Raw genomic sequence first — 21,304 nt, forward strand, 5'->3', positions numbered from 1 at the left:
TAAGTATAACGCAAGTATAACCCTCTTAACCTCCCTCAACCTTCATGATGCAGCTCAGAAAACTCAAGACAACAGTTAAGACAAATGTATAAATCTTGTGAATGATATGTGTGCTGAGATAATGAAAAGTAGAGGGAGCTGTGAAGAAGTTTACGTGAGATGCATGGGTTTGTTTGTGTGCATCCAAGTATAACGCAATTCTAGTGAGCGCCCCAACAAAGACTAAATGGTGAATACATGATGAAATGGGAATGAAAATATTAGCGCCAAACTGATTTCACCAAGTAGGACATGTTCCTGGTATAACATCTATGTTGATCCTGGGACAATATTCCAAGCAGCCAATGAGAATTAAGGGATATGGTTACCATTTTTGTTAATTTTAGGCGTACAGTTAGGTTTAAGCACTTACAGTACATGACTTATCCAACTATTATTCCCCTCTGATTTTGCGAATGATTAACAATTATGGTTGGGTTTAGGGGGTAGAGAATAAGTATGGATTACATTTTCCAACAAAACTTATGTTTCAGGATCAACATAGATCTTAATTCCGCATCGCATCTTGGCAAAATCATGACATGTGAAATATTAGTTCTGCAGCAAGCCTAATATATTATAAAAATGAAAATAATTTTGTTGCGTCAACAGTCATAAGGCGTTTCACACAGTGACACCAGCAAAATGCTGTAAAATTACCAGAACAACTTTACCAGTAAATTAATAAATGTGCGTTCACACTCACCAAATTTCAAAAGTCAATTTACTGGTAACTTTATAACTGCTCATTCTAGAACAATGCTGGAACTAATGGCCTTTTCACATAATGTCATTGGTATGTTGCTGTAAAATTACCAGAACAACTTTACTGGTAAATTAATAAATGTGCTGTATACACTCAGGAAAATTCTGTTAGTTTACTAGTAATTTTATAACAGCTCATTCTAGGAAATTGCTGGAACAAATGGACATTTCACATAGTAACACTGGTAAACTGACCTAAAATTATTAGAACAACTTTACTGGTAAATTTAAAGAAATGTGTGGTTCACACACCAGAATTCCATCAATTTACTGGTAATTTTATAATGGCTCATTCTAGAAAATTGCTGGAACAAATAGCCCTCTCAAAGTGACACGTAAATTGCTGTAAAACTACCAGAAAAACTTTACCGGTAAATTACAAAAACAAATGTGCTGTTTACACTCAACAAATTTCAGTCATTCTACTGGTGATTTTATAACTGCTCATTCTAGAACATTACTGGAACAAATGGCCCTTACACATAGTGACACCAGTAAATTACCTTAAAATTACCAGACCACCTTTACAGGTAAATTAAAAAATGGACTTTTCACACCGAGCAGAATTCTGTCAATTTACTTGTGATTTAATAACTTCTCATTCTAGGAAACTGCTCAAACAAATGGCCCTTTCACACAGTGACACAGGTAAATTACCGTAAAATTACCAGAACAACTTTACTGATAAATTTTTGAAAGTTTACAAGTAAAATTGAACAGTTTACCTGTCATTTTTATTGCATAACTGCTTAAAAAATGTAATACAAACACACATATACACACACACACACACACACACACACACACGATAGTAATACAAATACACACACTTGAGGACAAAATATCAGCCCCCTAATTTATATAATTAAAATACAATTATATAAATGATATAATTTTCAGTGGTCCCACTTTAAGCTAAATCTCGAATTCCCTGAGTTTTCCCCCTGATCTTACTGATTAAAAAGATGAATGTCCATGATTTTCCTTATTACTCATGGAAGAGTGATATGGTTACTGTTACTTAAATGTGTCAAGACTTAGTCTCATTCATTTCCATTAATTTGTAGCAAAACTAAACATCTTATGCTGCTTGATGTTGTGCTTTATTATTATATTAATACATTTTATTATTAGTTTAAAAGCGAAAAGGGACTTAAATTGCTCTGAAAAAAATTGCCTAATCATAACAACAGGCAAAAACAAGTAAAACAATACAATAAAAGACAGAATAGAAAAACAACAAAAGTATTACAAATAATAATTTAATGACTTCAACCCTGATCAGACCTTTAAAAATACCATCATATTCCAGAAATTCCATGACCTGTGGAAACCCTGATAAATAACTGTGATTATCTAGTGATTATTTGCTAATGAGTTTGGCTTCAAGCAACAGCTGTGTGGCTGACAAACAAAAATCAAACAAACATCAGTGAAAAACGGCTTGAAATGAGCTAAATTAATACGCCTAAACCACGCTAAACTCTGGAAAGCATCCCAGTCTTCTTTCTGATTAAATGTCAACCTTGAGACGTGCAGCAGCCGGTCCAGCTGTTTCTAGCACCACGAGTAAAAAAAAAAGCTTTATTGGCTTCTCTCCATGAGCATCCAGATGTGTGAATGCACAATGAGCCTTAACAAAACAATGCAGGTTTAAGTGGCAGGGGTTAGGGTGGAGCTGGAGGAAGAGTGGAGGCGGTGTGAGTCTTCCTGAAGGAGGAGACCCTCTAAATTAAAGAATGACGGAGTCTGTGCCAAGCTTCCCTTGGCGACTACAATATGTGAAGGAGGGGAAGAAAGCGAGGCCTGTTTGAGCAGCTCCAGTCTCCAGCTGTTGATGTTACGCAGCTGATGATCTCTGGGTGGAGAGGATGTGCACTGAAACTATGACTGCTGCATCAATCAGGATTGTTTAGACTGCTCCTGGCTGACCTCACACACTCTGACATGTTATTACAGGTAAAACTGACCCTCTTTTAGGACCTACACCTTGACCTTAAAAATGCAGTATGTAAGTTTGACACCCAGTGATTGAACAAGATATTGCACCCCTGGTTCAAATCATATGCAAAAGCAGCTTGCCAGATTAATGATACCAACAAAGGCTGATTTAAATCAGATTCTAAATGAAAGCAACAGTACCCAATAGAAAGAATATTTTCCATATTAACAATAAGTTTTTGTCCTAACCAACACCTGAAATGTATATTTTAGAAACACCTTCTATTTCTTGCAGCTGAACAACAGGACAACCTTACAATGATCAACTCAGGTACACCTCATGTGATTTATTCAGTGTTAAATGGTAATAGTGTGAGTTTGAATGCTGTTTTACATGCCATTTATTGCCATACTACTGAAAACAGCAGCAGATAGTTCATCTCAGATCTTGAAAATAAAATAAACCGTTTGAAATTGAGATTCAGCATGTACATATTATAATGTTAAAGAGGTTTAATATGTGTTTATTAGCCATAATATACCATTTTGTTGGAATGCAGTAAGTGCACTATTCTATGCTTGTAATGTACTCTCACACTGGCCCAGGATGCGTCACTTTTGGATGGACAAATTGTCTTCAAAATGAACTGAAAATGTTTAGATTTCTTTTATTTTTTGCTTTTTTTCAGTAACATAAAAAGGAAACCAAACCAACCTTTAACAAATTCTGAAAGGAACATGAACATCATTGCAAACTCAATCTACAAAATCACATCTATTTGATGTGGCCTTGAGAGAAATGCGAAAAAACATGTTGTGAAATCTCCCGCTAATTTCCAATGCAAGGTAATCAAAACAAGCCTCTCCCCGAGCTCTTCTCTCTCTGATGGGGAATGAAATGGATGGCCCACTGTGATTGCAGATTAGCCTCATTTCATTGGTCGACTTGGACGAATACAAATTTTCTCCAATCTAAATGTGCTCAAGAGGTCCATCATTCTCGTTTAGACTTCAGTGATTAATTCCACCTCTCTGGCTGTTTAGCAAGACATTACAGTGTGTGTCTGCCTCTTTCATTTGCAATAGTGTAAAACATGATTTATAGCTGGTGTTCATTAGGGAAAGTCTTGGTCATATTTAGCTGTGGCATGAGGTGTTGAATGAGGTTTAGTGAGAAGAGAGAATACTGAAGACCCCCGGACTGACATCATGGCACCAGGAAATAATCAACAAACGCACTACCAGTGAATCATATCTGGAAGCCCAGTAATAAAACGTTGCTTCTAACCAAGTGGTTCTCAACCTTTTTGACTCCAAGGTCCCAATTGGTCAGAATAATATTTGAAGGGCTTTCTGTCAAAGCAAACGGCTTCGTTCAATTCTGAAGGGCTCATTCCTGTGCCCTAATCCATTAGATGGGTTTTTACTATAGAGTGAGAGATGATTCAAAGGGATTAAGGCTGTAAGGGGGCCAGTTTTTCTCTTTTTTTATGTGCAAAGAATTTAGGTGGTTGAAAAGTGTCCATCATGAATTCGTAATTGCGAAGGGTCAATCTAAGTAGCCAGTCTTGAGAAGTTCTAACTCGAAGTGCGCTCCAGAGTCAGATATATGGCATTTGGATAAATTAGAATTTGCTTTATTCTAGTTCTATTTTAGCATTTTATAGTAGACATTTTACCATTTCAGTGTAAATGTGTATTTGAGTCGGTTGAAACTAGGAATGTAACGATTCACAGGGAGCTGGTTGAAAATCGATTCATATATGTGACTATTCAAATCGATAGGAATGTTAAATTAATCACGATACATGTTGTGAACAGAGGGGGCGCTGTGTTTACAGGTACAGACTCACTTTATCTGAACAGCAGCGGTAAACAAGAGATGGGGCGGCACACTAAAAAGATAGCTGGGAAATTCACCAGACAAACACAAACTGTGTGAAATTACTGCAAAAAGACGTGTACAGTACTTACACTAACAGAACAACAAATATGATGCAGCACAGTGAAAAACTACTGCCACAGAAAAACTATTAATAAGCCAAACCACATGGACTGGATGATTTGCAGCTTCACTTGCTCTGACGAGTGTTACGGAAATCACACGGTGCATCAGTGTTTTCATAGCAAAAGTGTGAAGATGTTTTTCAGACTGAAAGAGAATGTTGCTCTGTTCCAGAAGCAGGTATTAGATTGTTTTTTCCCTCTCCGTTACAAATTAGTTTATGCATATTTTAATAATTTGCTTATTATTATTGAATATTTAAAAATGTTCAAGATTATCTCTTCTTAAGTGTATCACACTGATAATTATACTAATTATTTATACTAGTAATAGTAATTATTCACCCTTATAATCATGTTCACCTCCTGTCTCTATTCTACTATATAATAAGTCATTTTATAATCAATATTTTATGCCAGTGGCCAGTCCCCTGAAGCAGAGGGGGCTATTGACCACCTCTGGACACACTGCTCTCTGGTTTAGGAAAGGCTCCACACCAGCCATCTCAGTTCCCAGTGAAAGAGTTTTTTTATTAGGACACTGTACAGTAAATGTGAAAAGACCTCAGCTTAAGCCAGAACACTTACATTTGAAGTCAGAATTATTTCTCCAGAAGAAAAAATATTAGTAGGTACACTGTGAAAAATTCTTTGTTCTGTTAAACATAATTTGGGAAATATTTTAAAAATAAAAAACAACTCAAAGAGGGGCTAATAATTCAGACTTCAACTGTACTTATGCAGATATTTCTTTTGAAAAATATGTCAAATCCCAGCACAGTTACAGTATTATTAAATTTAAGTTTGTTTATATTAAAGAGTCTTCTTTTTTTGGAGTTTGTTTTTAAAATAGCTTATTAAAAATAAAAAGTTATAGCAGAAAATATTTTATTAAGCAAAAAATGTGCAGCATTTAAGAAAAAATTGAAAGGGCTCTTCACCTTAAATTTGTTTCAAATAATTTTGTTACAAAATCATGACTAAATCATTAAACGTGAGATTAGTATTGTGATTCGTATCGAATCGTGAGTCAGGCGAATCATTAAATCCCTAGTTGTAGTACATTAAAAGTAGTCTTTTTATCAAAAGGGTTTTTAGGGGAAGCTGAATGTGTGTTCTTATAATACAACCTTAAAATACCGCATATCTAGACAACTTGATAGGTTTTAGAAAAGAGCAAAAATGTTAGATTTAACATTAGCAAAATTGTCAACATATTCCATAGATGTTAAGACAAATCTCCAAACTTTTCTCCAAACCCATCTTCTAAAGAGGCATCAGAAACTCTCAAGCTGCGTCCCAAATGGCACACTATACACTATGCACTCATGCACTATGTACTTATGCACTTACACACTCAACAGGATAGTATATGTATGTAGTGTCGTCCCAAATGGCACACTTATGTATTTTTACTACGCGGAAATTCAAACCGTTTCCCTGATGACGTTTGACTGTTGCCAAAACAGTGAAATGAACGACTGAATTATCAAGTAATACCTGCCGTGAGTATTGCTGCATTCACCATCGGGAGGCGCTATAATCACTCTCGTAGGAGAATTTTGCTTTCACCATCCAAAATAAATAAAGTTATTCAACATGTGCGTCCGATAGCTCCGCCCCTTCCGCTACGTAAGCAAACCTGCGGTCGTTGAGTGCGTGAAGTGTCCATCATTACACACTTCATTTTAACGGCTGAATGAGTGCATCATCCGGGTAATTAAAGTGCACTTATTATTTTGAGAGTTTTCAATGTGAACACACTACTTACACTATTTATACTACAAAATGGCGTAAAAGTGCATAAGTATGCGATTTGGGACGCAGCTTCAGTCTGTCCTAATCGCTTACATATGCATGCCATTAGCTATGTTTTTATCCAAAAATGCGAATAAACTTTATGTGCAAAACTGGATTATCGCATAAAAGACGTGCGAATAAAGCAGCATTTCCATCCAACGAGTCAAAAAGAACAAAATCATTAATTCCTGATTAACTGGTGCCAAATATCAACAGTAAAAACTAAATTTATGGTGGTAGGAGAAGCTGCGTCAATCTTTTCTTCATCTAATAAATGACTTGCACCTCAGAAGGCAATCCTGACACGGAGTGAATGCGCTGTGACGTTTGAAGGTGTCAGGCGCGGAGCAGACACTCTTGATTCTGGAAGTCATTAATAATATAATTACACTAAAACTTAAATGCTATGAAATTTTATCCAAAATATGCATTAAAATAGGTGGATGGAAACATAGCTATTGTTAATTTTCAACAGGAGTGCAAAAAATACAAAGTCTTTCCTTAGATCTGTGCAAGCTGTTTTATATATGGTATTTAAAAGGCATGTCTTTTATAAAACATTATTGAGGTTAGCAAGAATGAATTACATTTGCTCATGAATAAAAACTTTATGAAACAAGAGCTCTTTATGTGTGGGAAGGCATTCAAAGCTAGCAATGGTTTTCAAATTAAGTTGTACAACAAGGTCCAAGAGCTACACTGTATAATTCTTTGGACATTGTAAAACGGGAGGAATTTAGGTCAGGCCTCAATAGCTTTGCTTCATCCTTCGTCAAGTATTGTACAGTAGCAGGCAGAAATGTGCTCCACATTCCCTAGAAAAATCTGCATGCTTGCAATTCATACAAACCTGCACATACAACACCAACAGCCTTTATTCCAGATTCAAATGAACAGCATAAGATAGATCTGCATGATTCTAGAGAAATTACTGAATTTGTCACTATTTCTTATATTCGTTACTACAGTGGTCCCCAACCACAGTGGTCCCCAGAACAATTGGTACCGGGCCACATAAGAAATCATAAATTAATTCTGTAGAAAATATTCCCACCGCGACTTCGCGGTTTCTTCCACTCACCCCCGCCATCTCACGTGAAATGGACTATGCCAAAATCCACCACGGAGCGGGAAGAACGATAGAATATAGCTTATTGGTGGTTGTTGGAAGTTTAAAGTTATAAAACAGGTATTATAGAGTCCAACTCAGCACAGCATTTAAGGATTGTACATATATGTGGGCGTGCATTGCTAAGTAAGTACCCGAAATCATTGCAATATGTATCTATTAAAAGTTTCACATAATCATACTCATTAGGGCTATGACATGCCAATGCATACATTTAATTCAGCTATACGGTTGTATTATTGTTAATATGTTCGTCAGTTGAAATGTTTGGCACAGATGTTATGTAATTGCTGCATATAAATCTTGATTGAAACATAATCCGACCGCGATAGTGCAACTAGCGCATGCGCACTGAGTTGTTCATGATTAACCTGGATGCACGAGCGCAGTAGCTTTGTTCACGTGAAGAACCCAAATCAATGACTCGCTCATAAACATCACACTTGTTTCATCATTGGATGAGTCACTGTTTTGAACAAATCTCTTGAACAATTCAATGACTCAATCATGAAGACCTCACTTGCTTCACTATTGGATGAATCACTGTTTTGAACAAATCTCTCCAATAAGCAATTAAATAAGTAACTTAAAGACTTCACTTGTTTCCCTTCCGAATGAATCACTGTTTTAAACATGTCTCTGTGATAATCAATTCAATAATTCACTCAAAGTCCTCACTTGCTTAACTACTAGGTGAATCACTGATTTGAACAAATCTATTGAATAAACAAATGATTCAATGACTTCACTTTTTTCATTGATGGATGAATCACCTTTTTTACAAATCTCTTGAATGAACAATTCACTGACTTTATAGTTATCTCACTTGTTTCATTACTGGATGAATCCCTGTTCTGAAAAAGCTCTTGAACAATTCAATGACTCACTCATAAAGTCCTCACTTGTTACACTATTGGATGAATCATTATTTTTAAAAAATATCTCGAATAAGCAATTTATTAACTTACTCAAAGATCTCACTTGTTTTACTACTAGATGAATCAATGTTTTGAACAAATTTATTGAATAAATGATTGAATGACTCTTATAAGTACCTCACATGTTTCACTTCCGGATGAATCAATATTGTGAACAAATTTATTGAATCAATGATTTAACAACTCAAAAGACCTCACTTGTTTCATTACTGGATAAATTACTATTCAGAACAAATCTCGTGAACAATTCAATGACTCAATCATAAATACATCACTTCTTTCCCTATTGGATGAATGTGTGTTTTAAACAAATCTATTAAGTAAAAGATTTAATGACTCACCCATACAGGTTTCACTCATTTCATTACCGAATGCATCAATGTTGTGACTTGAGTTTTTAAACTGTATTTCATTTTTTTTTCTCTCAGAATTGGCCATTTTACACAATTGAGTACGTTTTCTCTCAATAGAGTTTTTTTTTCTTTTACATAATTCTGTGTTTATATCACAATCCATTCATTCATTTTCTTTTCGGCTTAAGCCTGGTTTATACTTCTGTGTCAAGTGATCGGCCTGACCCACGGCCCATGCAATGTGCATAGCTGTGCAATTATACTTCTGTGCGCTGTTTGGGTTGTTCTGCAATAACACTTACGAAACGCTAGTTGGCAGTGAGGTGTTAATGTTCCTCTGTGTCGAGTTTCTTAGCTGGTGTTTTTTTTTTTTAATGCTTTCTGAATGTACAAGTGGCTCAAACTCGCTCATTTTGAGGCACGAAATGGCGGATTCGAAACAGCTTTAACCATGAGGTAAACACAGAACAAAACTTTCCATTCAGAGCTCCTTCACGGGATTCCACAATTGTAAACAATCACTCCATCGGGCTCACGCAGCTATCGGGTCCGCCCAGACTCGTCAGCGCTACCAAGCGCCAATCACAGAGCTTGTGCTACGCGTCGTTGCGACAACCCCAACGGCCACGGCATAGGGCTATGCATCGACACGTAGGCTGCGCCATACCATATGCGTGCGCTTGATGCAGAAGTATAAATCAGCCTTTAGTCCCTTTATTAATCCAGGGTCGCCACAGCGGAATGAACCACCAACTAATCCAGCACGTTTTTAAGCAGCGGATGCCCTTCCAGCCGCAACCCATCTCTGGGAAATATTTCGCAATCCATCTTTTTAAAAGTTTCTAATGATAAAAAGCCAGAAACAAGGTAGAAACTGTAATTTTGTCTTCACCATAGCATTTAAAAAAACAAAAAATAATTTTATTTATTCATTTTTTATATTGATCACAAAATATAATCTAAAATATAAAGGCCAAAACTGAGATATGACTTGTAAGATGCTATTACTATTACTATTACTATTATTATTATTACTATTAATTTTTTGCAATTAGTCTTCCTTAGAATAAACCAACGTGAGTATTTCAATCAAGACCTTTAACAAATCCACCACACCTCATACATACTTTCAAAATCGAAACCTCCACAAATCTCACAGGCATGGGTTGTGTTCTCATACAGTACATACAGAACAGGCGGAGACAACTTTAGCCAATCATACACATGTATGTGGCCATTGTTAATTTGGTGCCATTCTCATCCGCACTCATCCTATATGAGCTCGCTCTTTGTTTACAGAACAAGGGAGTCATTGTGGCTCTGCTGTCAGGTAGCGTTAGCGAGCTGTGTCGTATCTCTAGGGTGCCACCATTTGTTTCCCTCTAGACCATACCAAAGCTCCAGTCACTAAACCACCAGGCTCTACAATACAATAGCTCCTATTGTGCTTCATCATCAAGGCACTGGAGCCGTTTTTATCAAGGTGGAGGAGGTCAGTCATTTGCGGACACTGAAATCCATGACGCAGTAGCAAAGCGATGGTCTATTTATGTACAAAAGCCTTGAAGATGGCCCTGATTTTCACTGCACTTATCCTTGTTTTTACTAGACAAACTCCTTTTCTGTGTGCATACAATAGTTGTGCTCTCTTCCTCTTGACTAAATGACTGGTGGTGGAGGAAGGTGAAAATCCCCCCAGACAGGCTCAAATGTCAGGCAGTGGGAGGCAAACAGACTGTAGTTGGAGTCGAAACCATATTTATTCTGACCAGGGGCGTATAGGAGCGATCGGAAAAGTGAGAAGGGGTGCATTAAAAAAGCTTATTAGCTTGGCTCATGAATATTAATGAAGCCGTGTTTGCCCAGTAGCAGATTACCATTGGCACATTCTTTGACCGCACTGCTAAAGATGCTGTAGTGGCGAATGAAAAATTAGGGTATTACAAAGGATTATAATTGCAATATTTCACAAGGAAATTAAACACAACTTCACAATTATTAAAAAAATATCAAAATATCATTATTGTTGTTTTAAAAATGCACAAAAATATTATTGCAATATTTCACAGGAAGTAAAATACTACTACCACTACTACTACTACTACTACTACTACTACTACTACTACTACTACTACTACTAATGATAATAATAATAATAAATGTTTTAAGCTGTAAAAATAAAATAATAATTGATTAATATTGTTATTACTAATTTATTGGACATTTTAAATGGTAATAATTATGCAAAATAAAAATAAAATTTATTACACAAAACCTTTTTTATATTTCATATATACATTATTTTATTTAATTGCTATTATTATTAATTGTTAACATTATTCATCGTTATTATTACAATTATGATATTTGACATTTTAAATGGTAATAATTATGCAAAATAAAAATACAATTTAATCCACAAAAGCTATTTTATATATAACTTATATATTATTATTATTTATTATTATTATAATTAATTGTTATTATTATTCTATTTGACATTTTAAATGGTAATGTTTATGTAAATAAAAATACAAATGAATAAACAAAAGTTATAAAAAATAGGTTTCATTTTTTTATATTTTATTTATTTAAATTATCATTGTTATTATTATTAATTGTTACTATTATTATTATTATTATTATTATTATTATTATTATTATGATTATTATATTTATTATTATATTTGACATTTTAAATATTAATAAATATGCAAAATAGAAATACAATACCCCCTCCTCACACCCGTCCTTGCACTGGTAAACATCACTTATGAAATATTTAAAAAAGAAAAAAAAAAGTCAAGGGGGGTGGGGGAGTTGGGAGCTAATAATTCAACTGTACATTATTATTATTATTATTATTATTATTATTATTATTATTAATATTATTATTATTAATTTTATTATTATTATTATTTTTATTATTATTATTTGTTACTATTATTAATTGTTGTTATTATTATTATAATTATTATATTTATTATTATATTTGACATTTTAAATGGTAATAAATATGCAAAATAAAAATAAAATTGAATACACAAAAGCTACTTTTTATTTAATATATACATTATTTTGTTTATTTATTTAATTAATATTATTATTATTATTAATTGTTACTATTATTAATTGATGTTATTATTATTATATTTTACATTTTAAATGGTAATAAATAAGTAAAATAAAAATACAATTTAATACGCAAAAGCTATTATATATGTTTTATTTTATATATGATTACATTTATTTAAATAATAATAAATATTATTAGTGCTAATTGTTACTATTATTATTATCATTTTTATTATTATATTTGACATGTTAAAAGGTAATATTTATGCAAAATAAAAGTAAAATTTAAAACACAAAAGTTATTATATATGTAATATACACAACATTTTATTTATTTCATTATTATTATTAATGTTATTATTAATTGTTACTATTATTAATAGTCATTATTATTATATTTGACATTTTAAATGATAATAGTTAAATAAAAATACAACTTAACACAAAAAAAGCTATTTTATATATATTTCATTTGATATATTATTTTATTATTTAAATTGTATTATTGTTAATAATCAAAACAAACTGTGAATTTGATTACAATTGTAGAATTATTATTTTAGAAATTACTATAAATTTAGGCCAGTCTTCATTTTTTTTTATTTCCAAACATAAAACATTGAAAACACTTCTTGACATTAGACTGTGTATTAAAACTTCTCACACACATGTCATATTTTTGCATTTAAATGACTGTCTTTTAAATTAACTGTCTTCACACAGCAAGTCATATCTAGTCTTTCCAAGTTTAAAAGCATTCTTTCCTGAAAGTTATCATGTTCCTGTAACTTCACCACAATATGACAATTTTTGAAGGACTCAGCAGCCTCATTTCCATTCGTGCCAGATTAAATATAATCCACACTGCCAAATTTCTGTTAACACTGCTTTCTCTGAGCACAGAAACTTTAGTTTCAAGGGAAAAAATAAATCATCTCCAGCAACAACAACAACAATCTATATTTTCAGCTCACTGCACCTTCTGTATTTACAAACCAAACAAAACTACAAACACAGAGAAAACGGCAGCAAACACAGTCTGAGCTGAAATAATTCACCAAAACTTGTGCAAGCGCAGCCAGATCCCACAAGTCTTTTCTTTAATCCCAGTATATCAAAAAAAAATAAATCACCTTTACACTTCAATACTGCAAACATAAGTTATACTGTACGCTTATGTTTGCAGATATCAAACAAAGAAAAGACAAATAGACTCTCACATGACTATCAATTCAAAGTTATCATGTTCCTGTAACTTCACCACAATATGACAATTTTTGAAGGACTCAGCAGCCTCATTTCCATTCGTGCCAGATTAAATAGAATCCACACTGCCAAAGCTCTATTAACACTGCTTTCTCTGAGCACAGAAACTTTAGTTTGAAGGGAAAAAATTTATATATGACACTGTACAAACAATACAGCCAGGCCTGTATTAAGTGATAGCTAGTGTAAAAAAAATAAAAATAATAATAAAAAAAATTAAAGTGATAGCTAGTGTTTCTAAACTTTTCAACAGAAAAAAAGAAGATATTTTGACCAATGTTTGAAAGAAGCAGCTATTGACATCTATAGAAGAAAAACGTTTCAGCATTCCTCAAAATATCTTCTTTTGTTGGGGACGATGGCATCCCGAGTTCGAGTCCAGGCTCGGCGACCTTTCCTTATGCTGTCTCCCTCCCCTCCTGTTTCTCTTTAACTTCACTTCCTGTCATGCTCTATCAAGTAAAGGTAAAAAATTTACAAATACATGTTTAAATACATATTTTTTTGTGTTCATCAGAAAACAGAAATTCAAGTAGGTCTGTAGCAAGTGGAGGATGAGTAAATTATGACAGAATTATTGGGTAAACTATGCTGTATCATTTTATTTCAGTGGTGCCTTTAATGTTTTTTGCTGATTTTAAGTTACATTGCTACATGCCAACTAATTCTCATTACAGTATAAGTAGACTGTAAGGGACCATTAAAATAAAGGCATCATCAAAATAAAATTATACCAACTATTCCTTTAAACAACCATGCATTTTATCTAACTGTGGTCATTTTTGATAGCCATGATTTTTGCAGTTTCTTAAAAGAGCACAATTGGGAGACACAAACTCTGATTGAAACATTTTTCCAGCCACTTTAAAATTTCTGATCACTTCGCATTGGATGGCCTTGGTAGTTGATGCTCTATGCAGATCGATCAGTGGTTTTTCAGAGGTTTTTATTTACAAGCATTGAGATGTTAAATCCGTCTTGACTAAACAGGTGATTTAGTTTTATTAATTATTTATTTTTGTAACAGTGTCGTCTAGCATCCTTTCCACCCCAAATGGAAATACTGTGCAATTCTGAGTGTGCTCCACACAAGTGAGTGGGCTAGAATGCACTCTTTCCTCTCTGTATGTACCAGACACTTTCTTATCAACACTCTGTTTCTGTAAATATAGTGCAATTCTTAGTGCGTGCCACACATGTGAGTGGGTGATTCACAAAACAACACTTTTCCTCTGTGTATGCCTGGGGTAAAAAATATTAAACTAACCTAGACAGGTCTCTGATAATCTGAAGAGATTTTTTTTTTATCCTCACTCACTTAAATATCACTTTGATAAAAACATCTGCTTAATGAATAAATGTAAATGTAAATAAACAAGTATTTTAAATATACACAATGTAAACACTGAATTCTGATCACTTCAAATAGATTTACTTACACTACATGACAAAAGTATTGTCATTGATCCCAGTTGTAAGAACAACAAATAATATCTTGACTTCTAGTTGATCATTTGGAAAAAGTGGCAGAAGGTCGATTTTTCTAATGCATCATCTGTTGAGCTGCATCCCAATTATCACAAATTTTGCAGCGGATCTATTGGAATCTGCATGGACCCAAGATTCCATAGAAATCAGTCAAGTTTGGTGAAGGAAAAGTCATGGTTTGGGGATACATTCAGTATGGGTGTATGCGAGAGATCTACAGAGGGGATGGCAACATCAACAGCCTGAGGTATCCAGACATTTGTGCTGCCGATTACATTACAAACCACAGGAGAGGGGAAATTATTCAGCAGTATACGCTCCTCCTTTTACTTCAAAGTTACCTTCACATCAAAGCTCCTGAAAGCAAAGAAGATCAAGCTGCTCCAGGATTGGCCAGCCCTGTCAACAGACTTAAACATTATTGAGTATGTCTGGGGTAAGACTAAGGAGGAGGCATTGGCGATGAATCCAAAGAATTTTGATGAACTCTGGGAGTCCTGCAAGAAGGCTTTCTGCCTTTCTGCCATTCCAGATAACTTTATTAATGAGTTATTTGAGTCATGTAGAGATGTATGGATGCAGTCCTCCAAGCTCATTGGAGTCATACACAACATAAATTCATTTTTCACTGCACTATGACTTTATATTCCGAAATACATTATTTCTGTTAAGTGACAAGACTTTTGTCTAAGCAAAGTCAGACCTTACTGTCCTAATTAAATCATTAAAAATCAAAGGCATGATCATATTTTATTTTGGTGAAATAAGGTAATCTAGGTCTTTGCCTTTCATATAAGCTGCTTCTGATACCAAATGATCAACTAGAAATCAAGTTTTTATTTGTTGTTGCTAAAACTTGGATAGGCAACAAGTCTAATAGTGTACCTGAGTAGTGGACACACATTCACTTGTAACAATTATTATGTTAAGGTACACAAAAGTCATGACCACAGCCCTAAAACAGACAACTAATCGTCAAAGCCCTAACTCTGACAATTAATTGCAAATTATTTCTTGGACATTTAATCGCCAGGCACATTTTATAACTGTGACAGCCCTAAACAGCTCAGAAATAAATGAATAAATAAAAAATCTGCTGCATGCAGCTGAGAGCCTTCATTTTATATAAGGAGGTGCTTATAAATGCTCCAGATAAAGCATCGGCAGGAACTAACAAGGCCATGTTATGACAGTGGTTTGGTGGAGATTCACATGAAGCCCAGAGAAAAGCTAATTAGGAGCCAGAAAGTGGTGCTGGGAAACTGGGGTCTCGCTTGCGCTCTGCTTGCTAGGTCGGCAGGGTTTTGTTGGCTCATAGGGCCTGAAATATGCATACAATTCAAGCAAAAGTGTGCTGGAGAATGTTCAAATTAGTCTGCATTCTTCTGAATGTAGGGGTCCTGAATACAAAAAGCAAACATAAAACCCATGAATCCCCCCCTCCCCCTTTCCAAAAAAAAAATATTGTTAACAAAATAAATAAATAATTAGAAAAAATCTAAATATTAAAATATTTTTTATAAAAGCTAAAAAAAAACATATGAATTGAATATGTATCTAAAATTGTATTTAAAAATAATAATACAGTATTGAAATAAGACACGCTAACATAACTTTTCCATTTTTTTTAAAATAGAAAAATTCATATTAAAAATATATATTTTAAATAATTTTTAAAACTACAGTACAAATTTAATTTGTTTTACATTTCATGTTTTTATAGAAGAAAAAACTAAAATATACATATTCATACACATATATAGACACCTGTACAGTGTATTTGTATATAGTAATTATGGTCACACTTTACAATAAGGTTCATTAGTTAATGTTAATTAATGCATTTACTAACATGAACAAACAATGAACAATACATTTACTACAATATTTATTCATCTTAGTAAATGTTAGTTAATGAAAATGCAGTAGTTCATTGTTAGTTCATGTTAACTCATGGTGCATTAACTTGGATGTTAATAATGCATTAGTAAATGTTCAATTATGATTAATAAATGATGTACAGGTGTTGTTCATAATTAGTTCATGTTAGTAAATGTATTAACTAATTAACCTTATTGTAAAGTGTTACTGTTTTTATTATATTAATTATAAATATTTTGATAATTTTAAAATAAAAATGTTGATATTTCATTCAGCAAAACATTTCTAATAAGCTTTATCCAGCAAAAGTGTCTTAGCAGACAAGCCTATGCAGATTATGCAGACACCACTGAATTTGGATGCATGTTACAGCCTTTCTCCCCATTACACTGCCTGTGAAGATGGCACTTATCAGCTTTTGGGACTTGGCCTGTGTTCCGAACTGCCACCAATCTCAGATAAAGGCTAAAAACAACAGCAGCCTCAGGCCACAACACTTTCGCACTCAAACTCCCGTGTCCTCTGTCATCAACGAGCAAAAGCCAAACAAATCAAATATTCACAGTCCCACCAACTACATCATCTTCTGCCTGGAGTTCACGAAAATCAAAAGGAAGCCAGAGATGAAAGAAACAATCACACAAAGGAGTGAAGAACAGAGAGATGTGGAGATCTGGAGCTGCTTTTCGCTCCGACCATTTGGCTTTTGTAGTGTCTGATGCTGCAGATGGAGAAGTCTCATTTCTTTCTTTGCCGTCAGATCTGCGATGGAGCCACAGGAGATTCAGGAGCAAATTTTCAAAGTCCTGCATGAAACATCTTGGAGAAAGACTGAAACGCCAGCGACTGCTAGAGGAGAATCAAAGCTGGGCTTCCTATGATCTGGAAACAATGGCTGGAGATTTTTTAACATTGTTTTAACGTAAACCACATATTTTTTTTATATGTATACGTGTGAAGGAAGAATTATTAGCCCGTCTGTGAAATGAATTATCTTTTAAATATCTCCCAATTGCTGTTTAACAAAAAGATTTTAAATATGTTTTAAAACATAATCATTTTAACTTGTAACATTTTTTTTTGTCTGCCATGATGACAATATATACTATTTTACTAATTATTTGAATTCAGCTCAACATGCAATTTAAAGACTTACTGTAACTGTACCGTAGGTTAATTAGGTCAACTAAGTAAGGATAATTATAGGCAAATCACTGGACAACAATGGTCTGTTCTGTAGCCAATTTAAAAAATAAATAAATAAAAATAAAAATCTGTAACACTTTATAATAACTACACTATAAATATTTTTTTAACATTGGAAAATAGTTAATCCATCATCTGTTAAGTACTAACTCTACATGAATAGAAGTTAGTAAGCAGTTTACAAATACAGCTACAAATGCTGTATTCTTGACATTTATAATGTGCTGAATGATTGTATTTTCATACTTTGTTAATGATTTTTTTCTCATTACTAAATTAAGTATTGCATTATTTACAAATGAGTTATTTAAGAACAGTTGGTGCTATTTTAAGATCATTCAGAATGCATAAATAAATGATTAATAAACTATTCCAATTAACATATGGTATTATTTAGGCATATACTGATTCATTTGTATGTTAATAAATGCTTTATTACCTCAACTACAGTCAGGTTTGTGACCAGAAGTGAGGAGCATTTATGCTTTATAAATCCCTTATACATGACAATTAAAGGCTCAGTTATGTTCTAACCAAATAAAATCACTTTATTAATTTCTATTCATTTAAAGATACACAAATAAAACTGAATCAAATGCAAAACAAATGTATTTGTATTTATTGCTAATTGTATTTTGACACTACAGTTATTCTGCAACGTTTAAAGTTGACAGTAATTTTATTTTTTAGATAAGATTTATCTATAATCTAGATTTATCATACATTTACTGCTCATGTGATACTGAGCCTTTAATTGTGATTTATAAGGAATTTACAAACCATAAATATTCCTTACTTTAGATTAGGTCACAAAACTGCATGAAAGGGAGTTAATAAAGCATTTATTGACATACATAGTAACATGACTATATGCCTGAATAATAAAATGTATACATGTTGATTTAAATATTTTATTAATTATTTACTAACTCATTCTGAATTATTCTAAAAGCCATCAACTACTCTTAAATACAAAAGGTTTGTAAATAACTCAATACTGAATTTAATGAATATATAATAAGTAATACATTTACGACAATACAATCATTAAGCACATAATAAATGTGCTTACTGTAAAAAATGGCCGGGATTTCAATGGTAAAAAAAGTGTAAAAATGCTAAAGTACAAATCCGTAAACTGGTTAACGGTATGTTTCCTCAATATATACGGCAAATAACGGTAAATTGACTTTCCCAGAATTCCCTGCATGGCACATCACTTTTTATGCATTTTATTGACATTAATAAGGATCTTTTTAGTTGTTTCCCTATCAGTTATGTACATTAGATCATTAGGATCATATAAACTAGAAGTTCCAAGAGTTCAGTCAAAGCAGGGTGAATCAGCTTTCAGCCACTACGCCCCTCGCTGCTGGAATCAGCTTCCAGAAATTATCAGATGTGCTCCAACATTAGGCACATTCAAATCAAGACTGAAAACACATCTGTTTAGCTGTGCCTTTACTGAATAAGCACTGTGCTGCGTCCGACAGATTGCACTATTATGTTTTTCTCTTCTTCTTCATTCTTTTATCTCAAATTTTACCTGTTATTATGTTTTTATTTTAAATGTTTCTTTTATTCTTGTTTATGTAAAGCACTTTGAATTGCCACTGTGTATGAATTGTTCTATATAAATAAAATTGCCTTGCCTTGCCTAGAGATTTATGTTACATCTAATGTTGATAAACAATGTTTATTTCATGAGTTTAATTTTATGCATGTTACCAAACTGGTGCTTAGTAGCTGTGTGAATGACACTGAGCACCTTCTATATGGTGATACTCTTTTCTGCTTGTGGGAAAAGTTGATTGTGATGAGCATTATCTCATTATGTAACTTTCTCATCACCACCTGCATGTGGGTGTGCTAACGTGTCTAACTGTTTAAGAAAAGATGTGTAGATGTTGGTCATTCAAAATACAGACATATTACGTCTATAAATGAAAAAAATACGGTAGTTTACCGTAAAAATTAGAAATTACTTTTACGGTTTGTACAGTGTTTTAACGGTAAAGTACTGGCAACCACAGCTGCCTTTTTTACCGTAAATTTTATGGATTTATTTTTTATACAGCATTTGTATCTGTATTTATAAACTGCTGACTAACGTTAATGTAGAGTTAATGCTAAATCAATAATAAACTAACTACTTGCTAATGCTTAATAAATGATTCATAATGGGTAGTTAGTATAAAGTGTTACCAAAAAGTCTTAAAGTGCCCCTATAGACTATTTCAATGAGGTTGTTATTGGCCCATGAACATTTCCTGCCAAACTATTTCATAACAGTAACAAGAGGCAATTCCATCATAGCGCAACATTAAAACAGCTATCATAACACATTTTTCAATATGTGGATGTTTTGGGATTCTTGGAAGCTATGGAAATTAAAATAGTGAAACAGGAAATTCGTTCGGACCATTGTTATCGTTTACATTCCTCAAAATGGTCTATTTTGCAAAAATCACTTTTATAAGGTTAGCAACATGTCATCAGATGGATTATCACACCCATGTCCCACCCATTAGTGAAGATCTCTCCCTCATTAGCATAATATTTTAGTCTTGTTTTGAATTTCTTTCAAAGAGTTACAAAACACTATTTGTGAGGTATTTTGAGCTGAACACTCACATACAAACATTTTTAAAGTGGGCATAATAGGCCCACTTTAAAAAGGCTAAAGATATATCGACCTCAGGAATATTTATATTTGTAGTTTTATTTATTCCAACCAAATTACAAAAATTAGATTTTCGCCAAAAAAAAAATTAAATAAAATGTAATAGTTAATATTGTAAAAACATAAAAAAAATATATGTGTAAATGTATTGAGAAAAATATCTGAAAAAGATTTACAATTTTAATAGATAGCTAATCATTTTGTTAATAAATATTTCAATGGAAATATATGGAGTAGTTTATCTTGTTCTTAATTTTACAACATGTACTTACAATGAGATATAAAATAATAACAATACAATAACAGTAAAAGTCAAAATACTAGCAACAACAATAAATAATATGATGTTTATTTTAAATTTTGCTATTACACAATGAAGATACTATATTGAATTAGCCGCTGAAGAATCGGGAGCTTTTCAAAATCCTCCATGAACTATCCATATTAGAAATTATAGGAAGAGCAGAATCAAAGTTGGGCTTGCTATAATCTACAATATGTGTCTTCAGAAATATTACATGCGTTTGAAATTCAGAAGCATTCATGATCTCATTCAAGCCACTTTCAAGACAGCCAGCGGTGGCACATAATCTGAATTCTTTGAAGGAACATTTCAAACCCCAAGTTACATGCCAGCCACATAGTATTGTGAGCGGAGCCGTGACCTCGTCGTCCTCCAGCCGTGTTGTTATTCAGCGCTCGTGCCGTCTGACTAAAACAAGGCCTTGTCAGTCTA

General features: G+C 33.3%; 1 protein-coding gene across 4 annotated transcripts in view; it reads right to left on the reverse strand.

Moving 5' to 3' along the window:
• magi3a (membrane associated guanylate kinase, WW and PDZ domain containing 3a) overlaps positions 1 to 21,304 on the reverse strand; it is a 261,327-nt gene that overhangs the window by 113,365 nt on the left and 126,658 nt on the right.

The sequence above is a fragment of the Danio rerio genome, chromosome 23 (assembly GCF_052040795.2).
Source record: "Danio rerio strain M-AB ecotype USA chromosome 23, GRCz13ab, whole genome shotgun sequence".
Classification (NCBI taxonomy): domain Eukaryota; kingdom Metazoa; phylum Chordata; class Actinopteri; order Cypriniformes; family Danionidae; genus Danio; species Danio rerio.